The sequence below is a fragment of the Diceros bicornis genome, chromosome 13 (genome assembly GCF_020826845.1).
Source record: "Diceros bicornis minor isolate mBicDic1 chromosome 13, mDicBic1.mat.cur, whole genome shotgun sequence".
NCBI lineage: Eukaryota > Metazoa > Chordata > Mammalia > Perissodactyla > Rhinocerotidae > Diceros > Diceros bicornis.
The window spans coordinates 11,838,366-11,861,364 of record NC_080752.1 but is presented as its reverse complement, the minus strand read 5'-3'; the positions used below and the strand labels follow the sequence as shown (position 1 = coordinate 11,861,364).

The 22,999-nt window shown below is 36.9% G+C and overlaps 1 protein-coding gene across 1 annotated transcript in view; it reads left to right on the top strand.

Annotated features, from left to right (window-relative positions):
• The window catches only part of BEND5 (BEN domain containing 5), a 1,066,878-nt gene that overhangs the window by 686,106 nt on the left and 357,773 nt on the right, over positions 1–22,999 (top strand). The gene's annotated exons all lie outside the window — the stretch shown is intronic.

Genomic DNA, 22,999 nt, shown 5'->3' with positions numbered 1-22,999 from the left:
TTCTTATTAATTTATAAGATCATTTTATATATTAACAATAATGTGAAGCTCAATTCATAACATGAGGATAAAAAGCATTGGCCATATGAAGTCCTTTTGATGTCTTCTGGCTCTAAGATAGGTATTTCCAACGGAGTTGAACTTGGTCACTTTTTAAGATCCCTTCCATTCCCAAATCGTATGACTGTGTGATTTATAATCACTGTGATTCTCCTTGGCTTGACTTATGAAAATGAAGTGACTTAGAGTCAAAAGTGTTGCCCAGACACTTAAGATTCTCCTTGTTCGTCTGAGTCCAGGGTCAAGCTAACTGGAAGATGAAAAGTTGTCATCATTTCCTTTTTAGAATCTACATAATCCTTCTCATCAACCTTTAAAATACTTAAGCCTTTCCTATACTTTAGAGGCAAAATCCCTTGACTTCACAATTCCCTTGAACTCTTTCCTTTGGTAGGCAAACTTTTTGAAAGAGTTTTCTATATTTTCTATTCTCATTTTCCATTTTTCAATAACTTTTCAACACTGCTCCCACCGCTCCAATGAAACTGCTCTTCACAGGTCAACAATGACTTTCTTGTCACCAAATCCAATAGACAGTCTCATTTCTCATCTTTTAACTACATTTGAGCCTGTTGACCATACTGTCCTGAATTCTTGAATTCCATGAGACCACCCTCTTGTGTTTGTTTTTTTCTCAGTAGCTCCTCTGTAGGTTCTTCTCCCTTTGCTAATTTCCTAAATATTGGTGATCTTCAACTTGCTCGGTCCTCATCTTTTATCAACTTTTAAACTCTACTGGAGTTCATCTAATCCATTGGCATTAATGACCAAATGTATGTTGCTTTCTGGTTCTCTAACTTTATGCAAATCTATATTTCGATCCACTAGTTTCACATCTCTTCTTTGGTATATTGTAGGCACCTCAAATTCCATTCAAAACTAGACTTATCATCATCCCCATAAACCTATGCTCCTTCAGTGTCTCCTATTTCAGGAAATACCACTACTGCTTACCTAGTTGTCCAGGGCAGAATCCAGAGCATTCTTCTTGATTCTGTTCTTTCCAGAATCCAGTCAATCACCAAATCCTGTCAATTATCCTGCTTCCTAAATGTCTCCTCAAAACATACGTCGTTGTTGTTGTTAAACATACCATTCTCTCTTGCTCTGGGCATTTGCACATGTTGTTATGTCTATTTCACAGAATGTTCTGACATCTCCCTCAGATCCCAGCTTCCCCTGAGAAATCTCCCTAAGCTTCTAACTTGGGTTAGTTGTTCCTGTGACGTACTCCCATTGCGTCTAGATATCCCCAATATAGCATTTAACACATTTGTTATTGCTCATTTGATTCTGCTTCTTACAGTATATGAGAAGCTCTATTAGAACTTCGTTCTTTTTGATAAAATCAATTTTATTGGTATGTAATTTATGTACAATAAACTACACACATTTTAAGAGTAGAAATTAATGAATTTTGACAAATGTGAACACTGATGGAACCACCACCACAATCAAGATAGAATATTTGATCATCCCCAAAAGGTCTCTTCTGCCTCTTCCCTGTTAACCTCCATCTCTGACCACCTGACCCAGGCAACCACTGATTTGCATTCTTCCATTATAGATTAGATTTGTCATTCTTAGAGTTTAATATAAATGGAATAATAAAGTGTGTATTCTTTTATGCCTAGCTTCTTTACTCAGTACTGTTTTGCAGGTATCAATACTTTATTTGTTTTAATTGCTGAGTAATATTCCATTCTATGAATATATCATAACTTTTTATTCCTTTTAAACATTTTTCCAGTTTTATTGAGGTATAATTGACAAGTAAAAGTTATATATATTTAAGGTGTACAACATGATTTTTTTTAAGTTTAAAGTTAATTTATATATATATCTCTTTTTCCAGTTTTATTGAGAAATAATTGACATACATCACCATATAAATTTAAGGTGTACAGCATGGTAGTTTGATTTACATATACTGTGAAATGATTACCACGGTAGGGTCAACTAACATCCATCTTCTCATAAAGATACAATTAAAAGAAGAAAAGAAAAAAGGAAAAATAATTTCTCCTTGTGATGAGAATTCTCAGGATTTTTTCTCTTGAGTTTCCTCTATATCATAGAGCAGTGTTAGCTATAGTCACATTGTACATTACATCCCTAGTACTTATTTATCTTATAACTGGAAGTTTGAACCTTTTGACCATCTTCCTCTAATTCCCCCTGCCCCCACCCTCCACCTCTGGTAACCATAATTCTAATCTCTTTTTCTATGAATTTGTTTTCCTTTTTTAGATTCCACATATCAGGTGAGATCATGTAGTGTTTGTCTTTCTCTATCTGACCTATTTTACCTAGCATAATGCCTTCAAGGTCCATCCATGTCACAAATGGTAAAATTTCCTCATCTTTTATGGCTAAATAATATTGCATTATATATATATATATATATATATATATACACCATAACTTCTTTATCCGTTCATCCATCAATGGACACTTAGGTTGCTTCCATGTCTTGACTATTGTAAATAATGCTGCTATGAACATGGGGGTTCAGATATCTTTTCAAGTTAGTGTTTTCATTTCCTTTAGATATATTTCCAGAAGTATAATTGCTAGATCTTATGGTATTCTATTTTTAATTTTTTGAGGATCTTCCATACTGTTTGCCATAGTGGGTGTACCAGTTTACAATCCCACCAACAGTGGACAAGGGTTCTGTTTTCTCCACATCCACACCAGCATTTGTTATCTCTTGCCTTTTTGATGATGGCCATTATAACAGGCATGAGGTGATATCTCATTGTGGTTTTAATTTGTATTTCCCTAATGATTAGTGATGTTGAGCATCTTTTCATGTACTTGTTGGCCTTTTGTATATCTTCTTTGGACCATTGTCTTTTCAGGTCCTTTACCTATTTTTAATTGGGTTATTTGTTTTTTGCTATTCAGTTGTATGAGTTCTTTATATATTTTGGATATTAACCCTTTATCATATATATGGTTCGCAAATATTTTTTCCATTTCATAGATTGCCTTTTCACTTTTTTGATGGTTTCTTTTGCAGAAGCTTTTTAGTCTATGTAGTCCCACTTGTTTATTTTTGATTTTACTGCTTGTGCTTTAGATGTAATATCCAAATAATCATTACCAAGACCCACGTCAAGGAGCTTTATTCCTATGTTTTACTCTAGGAGTTTCATGGTTTCAGGTCTTACATTTAAGTCTTTAATCCATTTCAAGTTAATTTTTGTGAATGGTGTAAGGCATGGGTCCAGTTTCATTCTTTTACTTGTGAATATCCAATTATCGCAGCACCATTTATTGAAGAGACTGTCTTTTCTCCATTGAGTGTTCTTGGCTCCTTTGTCAAATATTAGTTGACCATACATGCTTGGGTTTGTTTCTGGGCCCTTGATTCTGTTCCATTGGTATATTTGTCTGTTTTAATGCCAGTACCATAGTGTTTTGATGACTATAGATTTATAGCATAGCTTGAAATTAAGAAGAGTGATGCTTCCTGCTTTGTTATTTCTCAGGATTTCTTTGGCTATTTGGAAACATTTGTGGTTCCATATAAATTTTAGGACTATTTTTTCCACTTCTGTAAAATATGCCATTGAACGCTTGATAGAGATTGCATTGAACTTTTAGATGACTTTTGGTAATATTGACAATTTAACAATATTAATTCTTCCAATCTATGAACATGAGATACCTTTCCATTTGTGTCTTTTTCGATTTCTTCATCAATGTCTTGTAGTTTTCAGAATAGATATCTTTCACTTCCTTAGTTAAATTTATTCCTAAGTATTTTATTGTTTTTGATGTTCTTGTAAATGGGATCAATTTATTTCTTTTTCAGAAAATTTGTTGTTAGTGTATAGAAAATCTACTGATTTTTCTACATTAATTTTGTATTCTGCAGCTTTACTGAATTCATTGACTAGATCTAGTAGTTTTTCAGTTGAGTCTTTAGGATTTTTATGTATAAAATCATGTCATCTGCAAACAGAGACAATTTTACTTCTTCCTTTCCAATTCTGATACTTTTTATTTCTTTTTCTTGCCTGATTGCTCTAGCTAGGGTTTCCAGTACTATGTTGAATAGGAGTGGTAAGAGTAGGCACCCTTGTCTTATTTCTGATCTTAGAGGAAAAGCTTTCAACCTTTCACCATTGAGTATGATGTTAGCTGTGGACTTGTCATATATGTCCTTTATTATGCTGAGATATGTTTCTTCTATGCCTAATTTGTTAAGAGTTTTTATCAGGAATGGATGTTAAATTTTATCAAATGCATTTTCTGCATCTATTGAGATGATAATATGATTCTTTTCTTTCATTCTATTAATGTGGTGTGTCACATTGATTGATTTGAGTATGTTGAGCTATCCTTGCATCCCTGGGATAAATCCCACTTCATCATGATGAACAGTCCTTCTAATGTGCTGATGAATTCAGATTGCTAGTAATTTATTGAGAATTTTTGGGTCTATATTCATCAGGAATATTGGCCTGTAGTTTTCTTTTTAGTAGTGTCTTTTTCTGGTTTTGGTATCAGGCTAAATGCTGGCCTTGTAAAATGAGATTGGGAGTATTTCCTCCTCTTCAATTTTGGGGAAAAGTTTGAGAAAGATTGGTGTTAATTCTTGAAATATTTGGTAAAATTCAGAAGTGAAGGTATCTGGTCTTGGGCTTTTCTTCGTTGGAAGATTTTTCATTACTGAGTCAGTCTCCTTACTAGTAATTGGTCTATTCAGATTTTGTATTTTTTCATGATTCAGTCTTGGTAAGTTGTGTGTTTCTAAGAATTTTTCCATTTCTTCTAGGTTGTCCAGTTTGTTGGCATATAGTTGTTCATAGTAGCCTCTTATGATCCTTTCAATTTTTGTGGTGTCAGTTGTAATATCTCCTTTTTCATTTATAATTTTGTTTATTTGGGTCTTTTTTCTTTTTACTTTGGTTAGTCTAGCTCTGGGTTTTTCAATTTTGTTTATCTTTTAAAATAACCAGGTCTTAGTTTGTTTAATCTTTTCTAGTGTTTTTCTGTTCTCTGTTTCATTTATTTCTGCTCTAATCTTTATTATTTCCTTTCTTCTGCTAATTTTGGGCTCATTTTGTTCTTCTTTTTCTGATTCCTTAAGACATAGAATTAGGTTATTTATTGCTTCTTTCTTGCTTCTTAATATAGGTGTTTATTGCTATGAACTTCCCTCTTAGAACTGCTTTTGCCACATCCCATAAGTTCTGGTATGTTGTGTTTTTATTTTTTGTTTGTTTCAAGAAATTTTTTTATTTCCCCTTTAATTTCTTCTTTGATCCATTGGTTGTTCAGGAGGCTGTTGTTTAATTTCTGTGTGTTGGTGAATTTTCCAGTTTTCCTCTTGTTGATTTTTAGTTTCATACCATTGTAGTCAGAGAAGATACTTGGTATGATTTCAGTTTTCTTGAATTTGCTAAGACTTATTTTGTGGCCTAACATATGGTCTATCCTAGAAAATGTTCCATGTGCACTTGAGTAGAATGTGTATTCTGTTGATAGAATGTTCTGTATATATCTGTTAGGCCCATTTGGTCTACAGTGTTGTTCAAATCTGTTGTTTCCTTATTGATTCATTGTCTGGATGATCTATCCATTGTTGAGAGTAGGGTATTAAAGTCCCCGACTATTGTTAGTTTTTGCTTTATATATTTTGTTGCTCCAATGTTGAGTGCATAAATGTTTACAATTGTTATATCTTCTTGATATATTGACCCCTTTATCATTATACAATGACTTTCTTTGTCTCTGTTTACCATTTTTAGTTTAAAGTTTATTTTGTATGATACAAGTATAGCTACCTCTGCTTGTTTTTTGGCTACTATTTGCTTGAAATATCTTTTTCCATCCCTTCACTCTCCGTTTATATATGCCTTTAAAGCTAAAATTAGTCTCTTGTAGGCAGCATATGGTTGGATCTTGTTTGCTTTTTCTTTTTTTAATCCATTCAGCCATTCTATGTTTTTTAATTGGAGAATTTAATCTATGTTTAAAGTAATTATTGATAGGTAATGACTTACCCTTGCCATTTTGTTAATTGTTCTCTGGTTGTTTTGTAGATCTGTTATTCCTTGTTTCCTATCCTATTGTCTTTTTTGTGTGTGTGTGTGAGGAAGATCAGCCCTGAGCTAACATCCGTGCCAATCCTCCTCTTTTTTCTGAGGAAGACCAGATCTGAGCTAACATCTATTGCCAATCCTCCTGCTTTCTTTTTTTCCCCAAAGCCCCAGTAGACAGTTGTATGTCATAGTTGCACATCCTTCTAGTTGCTGTATGTGGGATGCGGCCTCAGCATGGCCAGAGAAGCGGTGCATTGCTGCGTGCCCTGGATCTGAACCCGTGCCACCAGTAGCGGAGTGTGCGCACTTAACCGCTAAGCCCAGAGGCCGGCCCCTATTGTCTTTTTTTGTGTGTTGATGTCTTTTGGTATCAGTATGCTTTGACTTCTTTACTGTGTTCTTTTGTGTAATTACTACAAGGATTTTCCTTTGTGGTTACCAGGAGGCTTACATGAAATATCTTAAACTTATAACACTGTATTTTAAACTGATAACAACTTAACTTCAATAGAATTCATAAACTTTACAGTTTTACTTCTCCTCCCCTTCACATTTTATGTTATTGCTCTTACAATTTACGTGTTTTTTGTACTGTGTAACTAATAACAGATTAGTGTAGTCAGGATTAGTTTTACTTTTTTTTTTTAATTTACTCTAGGGTTGTAAGTGAATTATGCACCACTATTACTATAACTATGGCTATATATTCACCATTACCAGTGCGATTTATGCTACCTTTTTATGTTTTTATGATGTTAATTAGCATTCTTTTCCTTCCACTCAAAGAACTACTTTTAGCATTTCTTGTAGAACAGGTCTGGTGGTAATGAATTCTCTCAGCTTTTGTTTGTTCAAGAAAGTCTTTACTCCTTCATTTATGAAGGACAGCTTCTCTGGGTGTAGAATTCTTCATTGAATTATTGTCTTTCCATATTTTGAATATGTTATCCCATTCTCTCCTGGCCTGAAGAGTTTCTGTTGAGAAATCCACCGATAGTCTTATGGGGGTCCCCTTGTATGTAACTTCTCTCTTTTCTCTTGCTGCTCTTAAAATTCTTTCTTTGTCTTTGACTTTTGATAAATTAAGTATAATGAGTCTTGTTGAAGCTCTATTTGGCTTCAACCTATTTGGGATCCTTTAGGCCTGGTGGATCTTGGTGTCCATTTCTCACCTCAGGATTGGGAAGTTTTCAGCCATTATTGCTTTAAATGTACTTTCTGTTCCTTTCTCTTTCTCTTCTCCTTCTGAAATTCCTATAATGTAAATACTGTTTCTTTTCATTGTCTCCCATAATTCTTGTAGGCTTTCTTCACTCTTTTTCATTCTTTTTCTCTTTCTTCCTCTGACTAGTTTCTAATATCCTATCCTCCAGGTCACTGATTCTATTTTTTTATTGAGATAATATTGGTTTATAACATTATATAAATTTCAGGTGTACATCATTATATTTCAATTTCTGTGTAAATTGCATCATGTTCACCCCCCAAAGACTAATTATCATCCTTCACCATACACATGTGCCCAGTCACCGCTTTTGCCCTCCTCCCACCCTGCTTCCCCTCTGGTAACCACCAATCTAATGTCTGTATCTAAGTGTTTGTTTCTTGGTGGTGGTGGTGTTTTTATCTTCTATTTATTAGTGAGATCATACGTATTTGACTTTCTCCCTCTGACTTCTTTCACTTAGCATAACACCCTCAAGGTCCACCCATGTTGTCACAAATGGCAAGATTTCATCTTTTTTATAGCCAAGTAGTATTCCACTGTGTGTATATACCATATCTTCTTTATCCATTCGTCCCTTGATGGGCACTTAGTTTGTTTGCAAGTGTTGGCTATTGTGAATAGTGCCACAATGAACATAGGGGTGCATATATCATTACGCATTCATGTTTTCATATTCTTTGCATAAATACCCAGTAGTGGAATAGCTGGATCATATGGTAGTTCTATTCTTAATTTTTTGAGGAATCTCCATACTGTGTTCCATAGTGGCTGCACCAGTTTGCATTCTCACCAGCAGCGTATGAGAGTTCCCTTTTCTCCACATCCTCTCCAACACTTGTTATTTCCTGTCTTGTTAATTGTAGCCATTCTGACAGGAGTGAGGTGATATCTCATTGTAGTTTTGATTTGCATTTCCCTGATAGTTAATGATGTTGAACATCTTTTCATGTGCCTGTTGGCTATCTGTATATTTTCTTTGGAGAAATGTCTGTTCAGGTCTTTTGCCCATTTTTTAATTGGGTTGTTAGTTTTTTTTTTGTTGAGATGTGTAAGTTCTTTATATATTTTGGAGATTAACCCCTTATCAGATATACGGTTTACAAATATCTTCTCCCAATTGTTATGTTGTCTTTTCATTTTGTTTATTGTTTCCCTTGCTGTATAGAAGACTTTTAGTTTTATGTAGTCCCATTTGTTTATTTTTTCTATTATTTCCCTTGCCTGGTCAGACACAGTATTGAAAATATGTTGCTAAGACCAATGTTGAAGAGCGTACTGCCTATGTTTTCTTCTAGAAGTTTCACGGGTTCAGGTCTTACATTCAAGTCTTTCATCCATTTTGAGTTAATTTTTGTGTATGGTGTAAGAAAATGGTCTACTTTCAATCTTTTGCATGTGTCTGTCCAGTTTTCCCAGCACCATTCATTGAAGAAACTTTCCATTCTCCATTGTATGTTCTTTGCTCCCTTGTTGAAAATTAGCTGTCCATACATGTGTTGGTTTATTTCTGGGCCCTCAATTCTGTTCCATTGATCTGTGTGTCTGTTTTTGTGCCAGTACTGTGCTGTTTTGATTACTATAGCTTTATAGTATATTTTGAGGTCTGGGATTGTGATGCCTCCAGGTTTGTTCTTTTTTACTCAGGGTTCCTTTGACTATTCACGGTCTTTTGTTGTTCCATATAAATTTTAGCATTCTTTGTTCTCTTTCTGTGAAAAATGTCATTGGAACTTTGATAGGGACAGGTCATTGATTCTTTCTTCTGCACTGTTGAGTCTACTTTTGAAACTCTGTTGAATTTTTCATTTCTGTTATTATATTTTTCAACTCTAGAATTTCTGTTGTTGTTTTTGGGTTTTTTTTTTTTTTGATGGTTGCTATTTGCTTGTTGAATTTCTCATTTTATTCATGCATTGTTTTCCTAATTTCTTTTAGTTGTCTGTCTATGTTTTCTTCTAGTTCACTAAACTTCCTTAGGAGGATTATTCAGAATTCTTTGTCTGACCGTTCATAGATCTCCATTTCTTTAGGGCCGGTTATTGAAGCTTTATTAATTTCCTTTCGTGGTGTCATATTTACTTGATTTTTTGTGGTCCTTGATTCACTATGTTGGTATCTGCACATTTGAATAATCTAGGCTCCTCTTCCAGACTTTATGGATTTGCTTTGGCAGAGATCATTCTTTGCCAGTCAGCTCAGTTTGGGTTTCTGGGTGTGTGTGCTGGTAACGTCCTAGGGCATGTAGGACTTGCTATTATGGTCTATTTTTAGGCAAGACTACTATTTGAGCCCTGAGGACAGGGATGGGGGTGTGTGTCTCTGGCTGAGAACAGTTGGAGAGGACTGCTGGCTTGGTTCCCTACCCAAGTGAGGCTGTAGGATGGGTTCTGTGGGTGCCCTGATTCTCTGGTCAGGCTTACTAGATGGTCAGGATTGAGTTCTATATTCAGTAATAGATTGGTCTGTGAATTAGCTTCTCTGTCCTATCAGGGCAGCAGGACAGGACCTAAGGCTTGTACAGCTCATTGTCTGAGGACCCCAATCAGGCCAGACTGTGCAGTGAATTTCCTGGTCAGATGAGGCCACTGGTTTTGCTCTGGGGATGGGGAAAGCCACAGGCTGTGCTCTCTGTTTAAGTTCCATTGTACATAGGGCTGTTGAATGGGCTACACAGCTTCCTCGGTGCTCTGGTTAGGTTCCCTGGTCAGACAAGCTGAAGGCTGTATTCAGTGATGAGCAGGGCTACAAATTAGATTCCCTGCTCACGCACAGCAGGAGATGCAGCTCTAAAGCTGGTAAAACTTTTAGTTTCTTGTCTTAACTCAAGATGACTCACACCCCAAATTCTGTGGCTGAACAGGGCCACTGGCTTGGCTTTGCAAATTATGGTCTCTGCCTGCCCTTCTCTAGGCTCAAGCACCACTGGCCCACACAGCTTTCAGGAGTTGTCACCAGCCCTTTTGGTCAAATGAGGCTGGAAGACACTCTTTACAGTGGGTAGGGCTATGTCTTAGCTCCCTTGCCTTGGTGAGAGGGAGAGGGGCTGCTCTAGGTTACTATTAATTTTCCAAACAGACTCTTTGGTTGGGAGGGGCTGGGAGTTAACCTCAGCCTTGGCTGTGAATTAATTCTCCTGCCTATGCATAGCCTGGGAACCTTCCATGCCCAGTACTGGCTTTGCTCTGGGGGGCAATCAGCTCTGCCCACCTGCCTCTCGGCTGAAACACTGCGGAGCCATACAGCTTCTGGAAGCTGTTGCCAGCCCTTCTGGTCAGATGCAGCTGGAAGATATTCTCCATAGTAGGTGGTGTTGTGACTCTGCTCCTAGCCTGGATGTGGGCAAAACCTGGCTCTTGGTCCTGCAAAACTCCTTGTTTGAGGATCCAAATCAGGCAGATCTGCACTCTGCTGAGTTCCCTGTTAGAGTACACCCCTGGCTTGGTTCTACAGATGAGCAAAGCTGCTGGTTGGGATTACTACTTGGGCACTGCAGTGTGAACTTGGTCTGCCAAGATTCTTGTGCTGGTTGTTGCAAACTCCTGCCCCTTTCTCCATCACAGTCAGATTCCCAGTGGTTGAGCCCTGCAAATTCTCCTACCGTCCCCGTGGTGCAAGATTAGAGTAGGGGCTCCCAGAAAGTGACCCCAATGCTGGGGGGCCGTTTATCCCCCCCGGCTGCTCTTTTCCCACTGGAGGAACTGGAGGCTTGGGGGGACCTCTCCCCCATGGTGCTGTGCTAGCCTGGGGGAGGGGCAATGCCTCCAGTGTGCAGTGTAGCCACTTCTCTTACTCTTCTAATGCAGTCATTCTTGTCTCTGTGGTACATGGAGGTGCTTCAGCCTCACCCCCATGTTCTAGGATTCTCTCAGTGGTGTCTTGTACTTGAATGGCTGTTAGTTGTTCTTCTTGTGAGGAGAAGCAAAGTCAGGAATGACCTATTTTGCCATCTTGGTGATGTCACTCTCTATAACTTTTTAATCTGTTCATTTGTTGATGTAAATTTGAATTATGTTCATGAATAAAACTACCATCAGTATTCAATATAAGTTTTTGTGAAGGCATATAATTTATCTTATTTTATTATTTTTTAAAATTTTATTTTATTGTAATAGAATGTTAAGAGCACTCAATATGAGATTTATTCTTTTAATAAATTTTTAACTATACAATGCAGTATTGTTAACTACAGGGACAATGTTGTGCAGCAGATCTCTAGAACTTACTCATCTTGCATAATTGAGACTTTATGCTCATTGATTAGCAACTCTCCATTTCCCCCTCCCCCTTGCTCCTGTGAACCACCATTCTATTCTCTGATTCTATGAATTTGACTATTTTAGATACCTCATATGAACGGAATCATGCAGTATCTGTCCTGTGAGTGGCTTATTTCACTTAGCAAAATGTCATCAAGGTTCATCCATATTGTTGCATATTGCAGGATTTCCTTTTCCTTTTTTGTTAAGGCTGAATAGTATTCCATTGTATCTATATACCACATTCTCTTGATCCATTCATCTGTCAATGGACATTAAGGTTGTTTCTACATCTTGACTTATTGTGAACAGTTCTACAGTGAACATGGGAGTGGAGATATCTCTTTAAGATCCTGATTTAAATTCTTTTAGATAGATACCTGAAGTGGGATTGCTGGATAATATGATAGTTTTATTTTTAATTTTTTGAAGAATCTTCATGCTATTTTCTATAGTGGCTGTACCATTTTGCATTTCCACAGTGTACAAGGGTTCCAATCTCTCCACATCCTCACCAACGCTTATTGTCGCATTTTTTTTTGATGACAGTCATCCTGACAGGTGTGAGGTTGTATGTCATTGTGGTTTTGATTTGCATTTCCTTGGTGATTAGTGGTGTTGAGCTTTTTTTTAATATATATATACATGTTGATCATTTATTTGTGTGTCTTCTTTGGAGAAATGTCTATTCAAGTCCTAAGCCCATTTTTAAATTGCGTTATTAGTCTTATTTACTTTCAAGTTGTAAGAGTTCCTTATATATTTTGGAGATTAACCCTTTATCAGATATGTGGTTTGTAAGTATATTCTTCCATTCTGTAGGTTACCTTTTTACTCTGTTGATTGTTTCCTTTGCTGTGCAGAAGCTTTTTAGTTTGATGTAGTCCAATTTGTTTATTTTTGTTTTTGCTGCCTGTGCTTTTGATATCATATCCATGAAATCATTGCCAAGACCAATGTCAAGAAGCTTTTCTCCTGTGTTCTTTTTCTAGGAGCTTTAACAGTTTGGGGTCTTACATTTAAGCCATTAATCCATTTTGAGTTGGTTTTTGTGTATGGTGTAAAATAAGGGTCCAATTTCTTTTTTTGCTGTGGATATCCAGTGTTTTTTAATTTTTTTTGTCCAGGAATTCTTGCTGACTTGGTGTGTTTGTGGGTGGAAGGAGGGTCCAAGGCCTCCTACTCTGCCATCTTGCTGACATCACTTACTCCTTAGTACCGTACTCTTTTAATCACTATAGCTTTGAAATGTATTTTGAAACCAGTAAGTTAAAGGCGCACAATTATATCTCTCTTTATTTCCACCTAAGATTGAATTAACTGATTGTATAGTAAGTATATTTTTAACTTTATAAAAATCTAGCAAACTGTTTTCTAAAATGGTTGTATGTATAATTTTTATATTCCCACTAGCAATATATGAAAGTTCCAGCTGCACTGTATCCTTGCCAACACTTGTTTTTGTTAGTATTTTTAATTTTAGCCCTTCTAGTGAATATGTAGTGATATCCAGTGTAGTTTCTATTTTCATTTCCTATTGGCTAATGATGGTGAGCATTTTTCATGAGCTTATTGTGCATTTGTTTATGTTCTTTGGCTAAAAGTCTGTTCAAATCTTTTACCCATTTCTGATTTTATTGTATATCTTATTAATGAGTTATCTTATTGTGAGTTACTTATATTTTCTGGATACAAGTCCTTTGTCAGATACATGGTTTGTGAATATTTTCGCTTCTCCTGTTGCTTGTCTTTTCATTTTCTGAGTCGTCTCTTTCAAAGAACAGACATATTCAATTTTCAGATAGTCCATTTTATCACATTGTTTTCTGTCATAGTTCATGCTTTCTGTATCCTATATGAGAAATCTTTGCCTAAGCTAAGGTAAAAAGTTTTTCTCCTATGTTTTCTTCAAGAAATTTTATAATTTAAGCTTTTACATTTAGATCTATGATTTCAAGTTAATTTTTGCATATGGTATGATATTAGGGTTGAGGTTTATTATTTTTTCCATATGGACATCCAGTTATTCTAGTACTATTTATTGGAAAGACAATCCTTTCTTGATTGAATTATCTTGGCTGTGGTGTTAAAAATCTATTGACCGTATTCTATTTGTATTCATATTTTATTTCTGGATTCTACTGTGTTTCATTGATCTGTAATGCCTATCCTTAGGCCAATTTCACATATTCTTGATTACTTAGTTTTATAGAAAGTCTTGAAATCCCAGGTTGTTTAAGCTCTTCAACCTTGTTTTTATTTTTCAAAATAGTTGTGGTCATACTAGTTTCTTTGTGATGCTATATAAACTATAGAATTAACTTATCAATTGGGATTGCATTGAACCTGTAGGTAAATTTTAGGAGAATTGATAGCTGAAGAATATTGAACCTTTGAATATGTGAACATAGTGTGTATCTTCATTTGTTTAGGTTTTTAATATCTTTCGACAATGTTTTGAAGTTTTCAGTGTTCTGTCAATTGATGATAAAGGATTGTTGAAATTTCCAACTATAATTGTGGATTTTTTCTTTCAGTTCTGTCAGATTTTACTTTATGTATTTCAAGGTTCCGTTTTAGGTGCATATACTTTTATGATTGTTGTCTTCTTGATATGATAATTCCTTGATCATTGTGAAATTTTCTCTTTATCCATGTTTTTTTCTGAAGTCTACTGTATCTTATACTAATGTAACAAATTCTGGAGCTTTCTAATGCTTACTGACTACATGGTATATATTCGTCCATTCTTTTTACTTTGAACTATTTGTGTCTTTATATTTAAAGTGGATTTCTTGTAGACAGCATATAGTTCAACCTTGATTTTGTGTTTTTTTGGTGAAGACAATTAGCCCTGAGCTAACATCTGTTGCCAATCTTCCTCTTTTCGCTTGAGGAAGATTGTCGCTGAGCTTACATCTATGCCAATCTTCCTCTATTTTGTATGTGGGACACCACCACAGCATGGCCTGACTAACAGTGTGTAGGTCCGTGCCCAGGATCCGTACCTGTGAACCCTGGGCTGCCGACGTGGAGCACGCGAACTTAACCACTAGGCCACTAGGCCAGCCCCTCAACCTTGATTTTTAAATTCAGTCTGACAATCTCTGCTTTTAGTTGGAGTGTTTAGACCATCTGAATATAATGTGTTTATAAATTTGGCTGGGTTTAAGTCTATCATCTTGCTTTTTGTTTTTCATTTGTTCCATCTGATCTCTGTACACTTTTCCCCTCTTTTCCTGATTTCTTTTGGATTAATTGGTTTGTGTGTGTGTGTGTGTGTGTGTGTGTGTGTGTGTGTGAGGAAGGTTAGCCCTGAGCTAACATCTGTTGCCAATCCTCCTCTTTTTGCTGGGGAAGATTGTCCCTGGGCTAACATCCATGCCCATCTTCCTCTACTTTATATGTGGGATACCTGCCACAGCATGGCTTGATAAGCGATGTGTAGGTCCATGCCTGGGATCCAAACCTGCGAACTCCGGGCCACCAAAGCAGAGCTTTGAACTTAACCACTATGCCACCGGGCTGGCTTCGTGGATTAATTGGAGTATTTTTAAGGATTGTACTCAATCTTCACTGTTTGCTAATTAGCCAAAGCTCTTTGTTTTACTTTTCTAGGTGTTGCTCTGGGATTTACAATAAATATCTGTGACTTATCACAAACTACCTTCAAAGGGTATTATAATTCTTCACATGTACTGAAATATCCTTATAACAATATATTTTTATTTTTTATTCCTGTTCTTTTGCTATTGTTGTCATAGATTTTATGTGTACATGTGTTATAAACCCCACAATACATTGCTCTTATTTTTGTTTTAAACATCCAATTCTGTTGGTCACAAATTCTCTTTGGTTTTGTTTAGATAAAGAAGTTTTAATTTTGCTTTATTTTTTAACAAAATCTGAGTTATTTTATTATGAAATGTTCAGTTATGTTCCTTTTATTTTGAAACATATTTTTGCTATAATTTTGAGTTGACAGTGCCTTGCAGCATTTTCACTTGTGATTCAGCTGTCTTCTGGCTTGCATAGTTTTGATGAGATTTTTTGCAGTCATTCTTATCTGTGTTCCTCTTTATAGAGTCTTGTCTCTCCCCTCTTCCCTTGATGCCTTTAAGATTTTTCTCTTTATCATTGGTTTTCACAAATTTTATTATAATATGTCTTGGTGTAGTTATTTTGCGTTTATTCTACTTGGTGTTCATCGAGCTTCATGGCTCTATAGATTTATATTTTTCATTAAATTTGGAAATTTTTCAGCCATTATTTCTTCAAATACAAATAATTTTTCTGTACTTCTCTCTCTCTCCTCTCCTCCTGTGACTCCAATTTATGCATGTGTACTTCTCTCTCTCTCCTCTCCTCCTGTGACTCCAATTTATACATGTGTTAGACCACTTAATATTGCCCCAACGGTCACTGAGACTTAATTTTTTTCCAGTCCTTTTTTATCTCTATGCTTCATTTTGTATAGTTTTTATTGCTATGTCTTTAAGTTTTCTAATCTTTACTTATGCTGTATCTAATCTGAGATTAATTCTATCTGGTGAATTTTCATTTCAGATTTGTATTTTTCATCTCTAGAAGTTTCATTTGATTCTTTTTTATATCTTCCATTTTTGTCCTCATTATGACTGTTTTCCTTTGAATACGTGACATAGTTATAATTGCTCTTTTAATGTTGTTGTATGCTAACTTCATTATATCTACAACTTATGAGTTTGTTTCTATTGACTTATTTTTCTTCTGATTGTCACATTTCCTTGCTTCTTAATATATCTTTAATTTTTGATTTACTGCTAGACATTGTGGATTTAACATTATTGTGTGTTTGTACTTTGTTGTCTTTCTTTAAAAACTTGAGTTTTGTTTTGGCTAGAAGTTGAGTTGCTTGCAGTTCAGTTTGATTCTTTTGAAGCTTTGTTTTTAAGATATTTTAGAGAAGGTCTAGAGTGGCTTTGCTCCAGGAATAGTTTAGACCTATTTCTAAGGCCGAACCCTTCTGGGGTCTTTACTGAATGACCCAAGGGATTAGTGAGGACTCTCCATTCTTAGAACATGAACAATTGCTAACTCTTCTATGATCTCTGGTAGTTGTTCAACTCACAGCTCTCCCTCCTTGCTCTTTTCCTGACCTCATGGAGTTTTACCTTTACATATACATTTGGAGACAGCGAAGACTTGAGGGCACCCGAAGACTTAAGGGCACCCGTATGCAAACTTATGAAGCTCTTTTTATGCAAAGCTTCCTCCTTTCAAGGACTATCCTCCATCACCTTAGAATCTCTGAACTCTTATCTCTATCTTTTCAAGTTAGCAACACCTTTTGGCTATGCTTGTTATCCCCTCCCTTCTCCACAGTCAAAAATATGCATCCAGGCAAAAAGCCTAGTTGATTACAATGCTCATCTCACTTTTTTCTCTCATTTCAGACATTAAAGTCCTGCATCACCTATTGTCCAATATCTGAAAACAATTTTTAAATATATTTTGTTCAGTTTTCTAGTTGTTTAACACAGTAGGGTAAATCTGGTTCCTGTTATTGCATCGTGGCCGGAAGTGTAACTCTAAGTCCTTTTTAATATGTCTTTGAATGTGATATATCATAGCTAAGATAGTCTAAACCCAGGAACTTTGATGTCAGAATCTATACCAAATGTGAATTTCAGTTCAGTTTGTGAAATGTTAATAATCACTGACAATCTGCTAAGTTCTTTATTGGGTTCTAGGATATAATGATAAAATTGAGAAAATCTCTGTACTCAGGGGCTATGTATGGTTAGGGAAGACAGATGGGTAAGTGATCTTGGGCAAGGCATTTTACAGTATATCAAAAGAGGCACCATGGTATAATTAAGAAAGGGTGGACTGGACAACATTACTACCAACCCTCCAAGACAGGTATTGATTATAATGTGCAGAATCTGCCAAGACTATTATTTGATCCTACCACTTACCATGTATGTAACCTTTGGCAAGTTAATAGTTGTTGAGTTTTTTCATCATACCTACTAATAATAGTTGAGTTTTTTCATCATCATACCTACATGTGATAGGGTGATTGTGAGGATTAAGTGTACATGCATAAAGTACCTGCCCTATAGTAGGTGCTCAGTTTGAAATAATCGTCTATGTCTGTCTTAGGATACAGGACTGTTGTGAAAATCAGAGATTAGGAACTTGACAGCAGTGTGAAGTCTGCAGATCACTATGGAACTCCAAGGACCTTGGCAATTTTCTTTATTTTGTAAGCAGCAGCCAGAGCAAGTTGGTTAAACAACATTCTTTCTGTAACTGCCAGGTTGACTGGAACAGTTGATTGATTTTGATTCTCAGAGTGGGGGGTCCTTCCCAATAGTGGTAGTCTTATTAGGTTCTTCACAGTACAACCAAGACCTATCTTGGCAGCACCAGTTATTTTTTAGAAGAGCAAAGGGTATGTGCCTTGGATTCTTGGGCTTGTGTTGTGGGGTTAGGCTAAATGTAGGTGGGTCTCTCTGGAGCCATACAGCAGCTGTTTCTGTCAACTAACACTACTTCAATATCAGTATCTCCTCACAGTACTTGAGAGCAGACATATTTACAAAATGGGGCTGGGATATTCTGATTTATAGGAAATATAAATTTGGTCATTCAGATGACCAAAATATATTTCTCATATATATTTGGTCTTTGTCCATGGTTTCTGGCTCACAGTTCCTAAAACACTTGGAATTTCCTGCGATAGGAGCCATAGAGATGTCTTTTGTTATGTTAATGAGGTGACTTTTGGAAAGCCCCCAGGTAACCTAAGGATGAGGGGCTGGTTTCCAGGAGAACCAACCATGTGATTAGACAGTTGGAACTTTCAGTCCCACTCCTTCCTCCTCTGGGGAGGGGAGAGAGGCTGGAGATTGAATTCAATTGCCAACGGCCAATGATTTAACTAAGCATGCCTCTATAGTGAAGTCTCCATAAAAAAACCAACAGGACAGGGTTTGGAGAGCTTCCATGTTGGTAAATATGTGGAGCTGTGGGGAGAATGGTGTGCCTGGAGAGGGCATGGAAGCTCCGTGCCCCTTTCCACATACCTTGTCCTATACCTCTCTTCCATCTGATTGTTCCTGAATTATATCCGTTAATAGTAAACTGGTAATATAGTAAGTAAAATGTTTCTCTGAGTTCTGTGAGCTGCTCTAGCAAATTAATCTAACCCAAGGAGGGGGTTGTAGGAATCTCTGATTTATAGCCAGTCAGTCAGAAGTATGGATAACAACCAGGACTAGTGACTGGCATCTGATGTCCAAGGAGGGGGTCTGTTGTTGGAACCTCCAATCTATGGCCAGTCAGTCAGAAGCACAGGTGACAACCTGGGCTTGTGATTGGCCTCTGAAGTTGGTCAGGGGGCATAGTCTTGTAGCACTGAGCCCACAACCTGTGGAATATGATGCTATCTCTGGGTAGATAGTGTCAGAATTGGGTTGAATTGTAGAATGCCATGCTGAGAATTGCTTATTGGTGTGGAGAAACACACCTCTATACACACACACACGTTGAAATTTGGTGTAGAACTCAAGAGAGGGGCTGACTTTTTTTGTACCTAGGAATGAGGGGCTATTTTCTAATGAAAATGTCTAGAAAAAAATTACCCCTCTACGGAGTAACATTGTCCAGGCCATAAGAGTAGAAATCTAGTTGACTTGGCATGCTGAAAAGGAAAGGAACTTAGAAGAAATGTTACCTCACAAAGGGCACAATCTGCTTGCCACGAGGCAAAAGCCAGTCGTCAAGAGGCAAGGTAATGGCAGAGAAAGGGCATTTTATTACCGCTTGATAGCAAGAGGGAAGATGGTGGACTAATGTCCAAAAGAACCATCTTAAGGGGGCACAAAATCTTATAGCAGTTATATAGGCCAGTGTGTTATAGAGGAGGGGGTTAGGAATGTTGACCCTCTGGTGTTACAGACTGGGAGTCACCACACCAGATCTTTCAATTTTCATTGATGATGACTATCAGCATAGACTCTTTGTTCAGGGGTCATTACATTCCTAAGGAACTCAAAAGAACAAAGTTATCATCCTATCGCAGCTGGGAGGTACATGCACAAGCAGGGGTTGTAAAATCTACAGGGCAGTTAGATCTCTTGGATGGTGCATATCCAGCTGTGTTAGTCAGTCAGAGGTCATTCAAGTTACAATAGAGTTTCTTTTCTACAATATGGCTTCCCTCATGTCAACCTTGTCTTGAGCCGGTATCAGAAAGACAGATTTGGGCTCAAACCCTCACTCAGTATCTGAGTGACCTTGAGAAAGTCATCCATCCTCTCTGAGCCTGTTTCCTCATTTGAGAATGGAGATGGTACTACTTACTTTACAAGGTAATTGTGAGGAACAAATGAGTTAATGGATAGAAAAGTAATTTGTAAACTATAAAGGTCCAACCAATTGTTTTCCATTATTTATTTTTATTATTCTAGTATTTTATTAATTTTTTATACTCTTCTTTCCTTTCCAGTATGGAGCCACCATATCTTATCTGCTTAGACTGTCTACAGATTCAGCCTAATTATGCTCCATATACACTTGATATGTTTGATAAACACAGCTCTGGTTCTCCTTGGGAGGCAGCCTAGTTTAATAAAAAGAATTCAAAGTATGGACTTTGAAGCCAATGATCTGTGCTTTATATCTCATTTCCACCACTTGCCAGTTCTATGACTATGGGCAAATTATTCAAATATTCTTAGTATCATTTCCCCATCTATAAATGGAGACATTAAACCTTACTTCTCAGCGTTATTATGAGGACTAAGTGATATGCATAGTAAGTGCCTACACATGAAAGGGACCACATACATATTCTATTATTTCAGATATATAAACTCTCCAAAATAGGCCTTTTTTCTGTGTTTTCCAGAAAATGCACCAAGTAATACTATTTTCTGGATGTGTATTGCTGTTGAATAATTAAATGCCCAGATTATTATTTTTTTCTTATTTTTTTTGCTTTGGTACACTTTGACTTTTATGGATCTGTTAAAAAAGCACCTTACACATTCACATTGTGAAACGCTTTTCTTTCAAATCTGTCAACACCTCCAAGTCACCCATGGACCACAAATGAACCTTGGGTTCCTGTTTGCTGACTCACAGTCCTCAAGAAAGCTGCTAGCAGCCATACCTCTGAGCGCAGGCCAGTACCCTTTCTCTCATTATTTCTCACATTCCGCTGGTCTTTTCTTTTGTGCAACATTCTGCCAGCCATAGAGTTGGGAGAACATCCCCTTCTGGGACTTCCTAATCCAACCTCATTTCACAGAAACTAAAGCTCACACAGAGGAGGAGCAGTCACTCTTCTGATTTCCTCACCAGTGTTATTTCTATAAAATCTTGCTACTACCTTAACTTTATCTACAGTTAATCTTAACAATCCTGTGTGATAAGAATGACAGTGCCATTATCCCTGTGTGCTACATGAGGAAACAAATTTCTGAAGAGTGACTTGCCTAAGGTCACGCAGCTAGTAAGCAACAGAACTGGTTTCAAACCCAGATGCTATTCCTCTTCTTGGAGCTGCATCAGCCTGCTGCTGTTCTAAAGCCTCCAAATTGCTTATAAAGCAGTGCTGTGGTCAGAGCTGGCACATGTAGCATGCTCATGTGGGTGGAGTTAATTCTCCAACAGCAGCTGGTGGGCAGTTGGGGAGGGCTGAAGCCAGGCAGATGCTGGCAGAAAATTTCCATTTCAAAGTTCATTTATAACATTCTTCTTGGAAATCTTGCTCTACCTTGTATCATTTGACCTTTACCCCTCTGTTCTACATTCTGCTGTTTGTAGAGGACTCTTCATTGCAAACCAGGATTGGAAGCAGGGCAAGGTGGTTTAACTCATTTTTTCCCATAGGAAATCTATAGAATTTAGATACAAGTTTAATATTTATTTATGTTTTGTTTGTTGATTGATTTATTTATTTTATTTCATTTGCCATAAATTATTTTGAGTGGATTACAAAAATACAGAGCTTATCATTGCCTCCAAGGCCCCCAGCTGGCATGTCTGTCTTTCCAGGTTCATCTCTAGCAACTCTAAAAATGATCCAACTACATGGTCCTCTCTCAGTGCCCAGACAGCACTAAGCTCTTTCCCATTTTAGGGGCATCTTACAAATTGTTTCTTCTGGCAAAATGAGAGGAGGGAAAAGAGGAAGCCAGGAGTAAGTTTAATACCCACATTTGTTAGGGTTGAGTAGTAAACTTGACTTTGAGTTTCCTAGGAACCAAGGCAAAGAAAGATACAAGATCTGACACATCACTCACACTATCCATTACAAAACACAATTCAGTTTCTTAGGAAAAACATAGCTTTTATTTGACACCGAGACCCAGGAGAGGGGAAGAGGTAGGCGGTCTTTAAAGAATATAGTTTATAATGTGATAAACAACATTCTCAGACATATCCTTAACAGTAAGGAAAAAGTTTCATAGGGCTATTTCTTATAACATCTTGTTATCAAACCAGGTTCATTTTGCCCACCACATGAAATGCCAATCACTGAAATGACAAGTTTACAGCAGAGAAAGAGTTTATTCACAAGGCAGCCAAGTGAGGAGACGGGAGAACAAATCCCAAATCTGCCTCCCCAAAAATGAGGATTAGGGATATTTATGGGATAGAGGGGCAGGGTAGTCTGAAGTGTAGGAATAGATGATTGGAGGTAAGGAGACGTGTGGTAATCGATGATCTGTGCAAGTGTAGTCAAGCTTCATGGCTCTTCATAGGATGCATGTTCACCAAATGGTGGTGTTAGCATGATCTGAAGGTGGAGTTTTTGGCCCCCTGACATCAAAAGGTCACCTGTCAGTCATTCACGCAGGCCCAGTTGATGAGTTGGTGGTCTAACCAGCCTGAACTGGATGAGGAGTCAACTCTCAGTTGCTGAAAAACTTAAGCACCTGTTACCATCGTGACCCATGCATCAGAGATATTATCTATAGGGTTGGTTTTAGTAATGCATTATCTAACTACTTTTGCATACAGACAACTAACTGAGTATAGTTAAAACAAGTTGGCCCATGGTTTCAATCTCTCAATGTAGTCTATTGTTATCTGCCACATTGATAAAAGAAATCCTTATAAGAGACCAAAATAGTGTTCTCTTGTGCCCTGGCTTGATACAAAGGTATATTTTAGAGTATCTCGAGAAGCAGATTTGTCTATATTTTTTTTCTCTCTCAACCAAGCTTTTCATAAATATTAATAAAATATTAAGCTCAAACTTAAGCTTGAGTATCTGATAGTTAACTGACTAGTATAATTTACTAACCACAGTTTCTAAGAATCAAGCTCCTCGTCTATAAATTGGAGATAATAATAATCTCAAATAGATGTTGTAGAGACCAAGTAATACAATATTA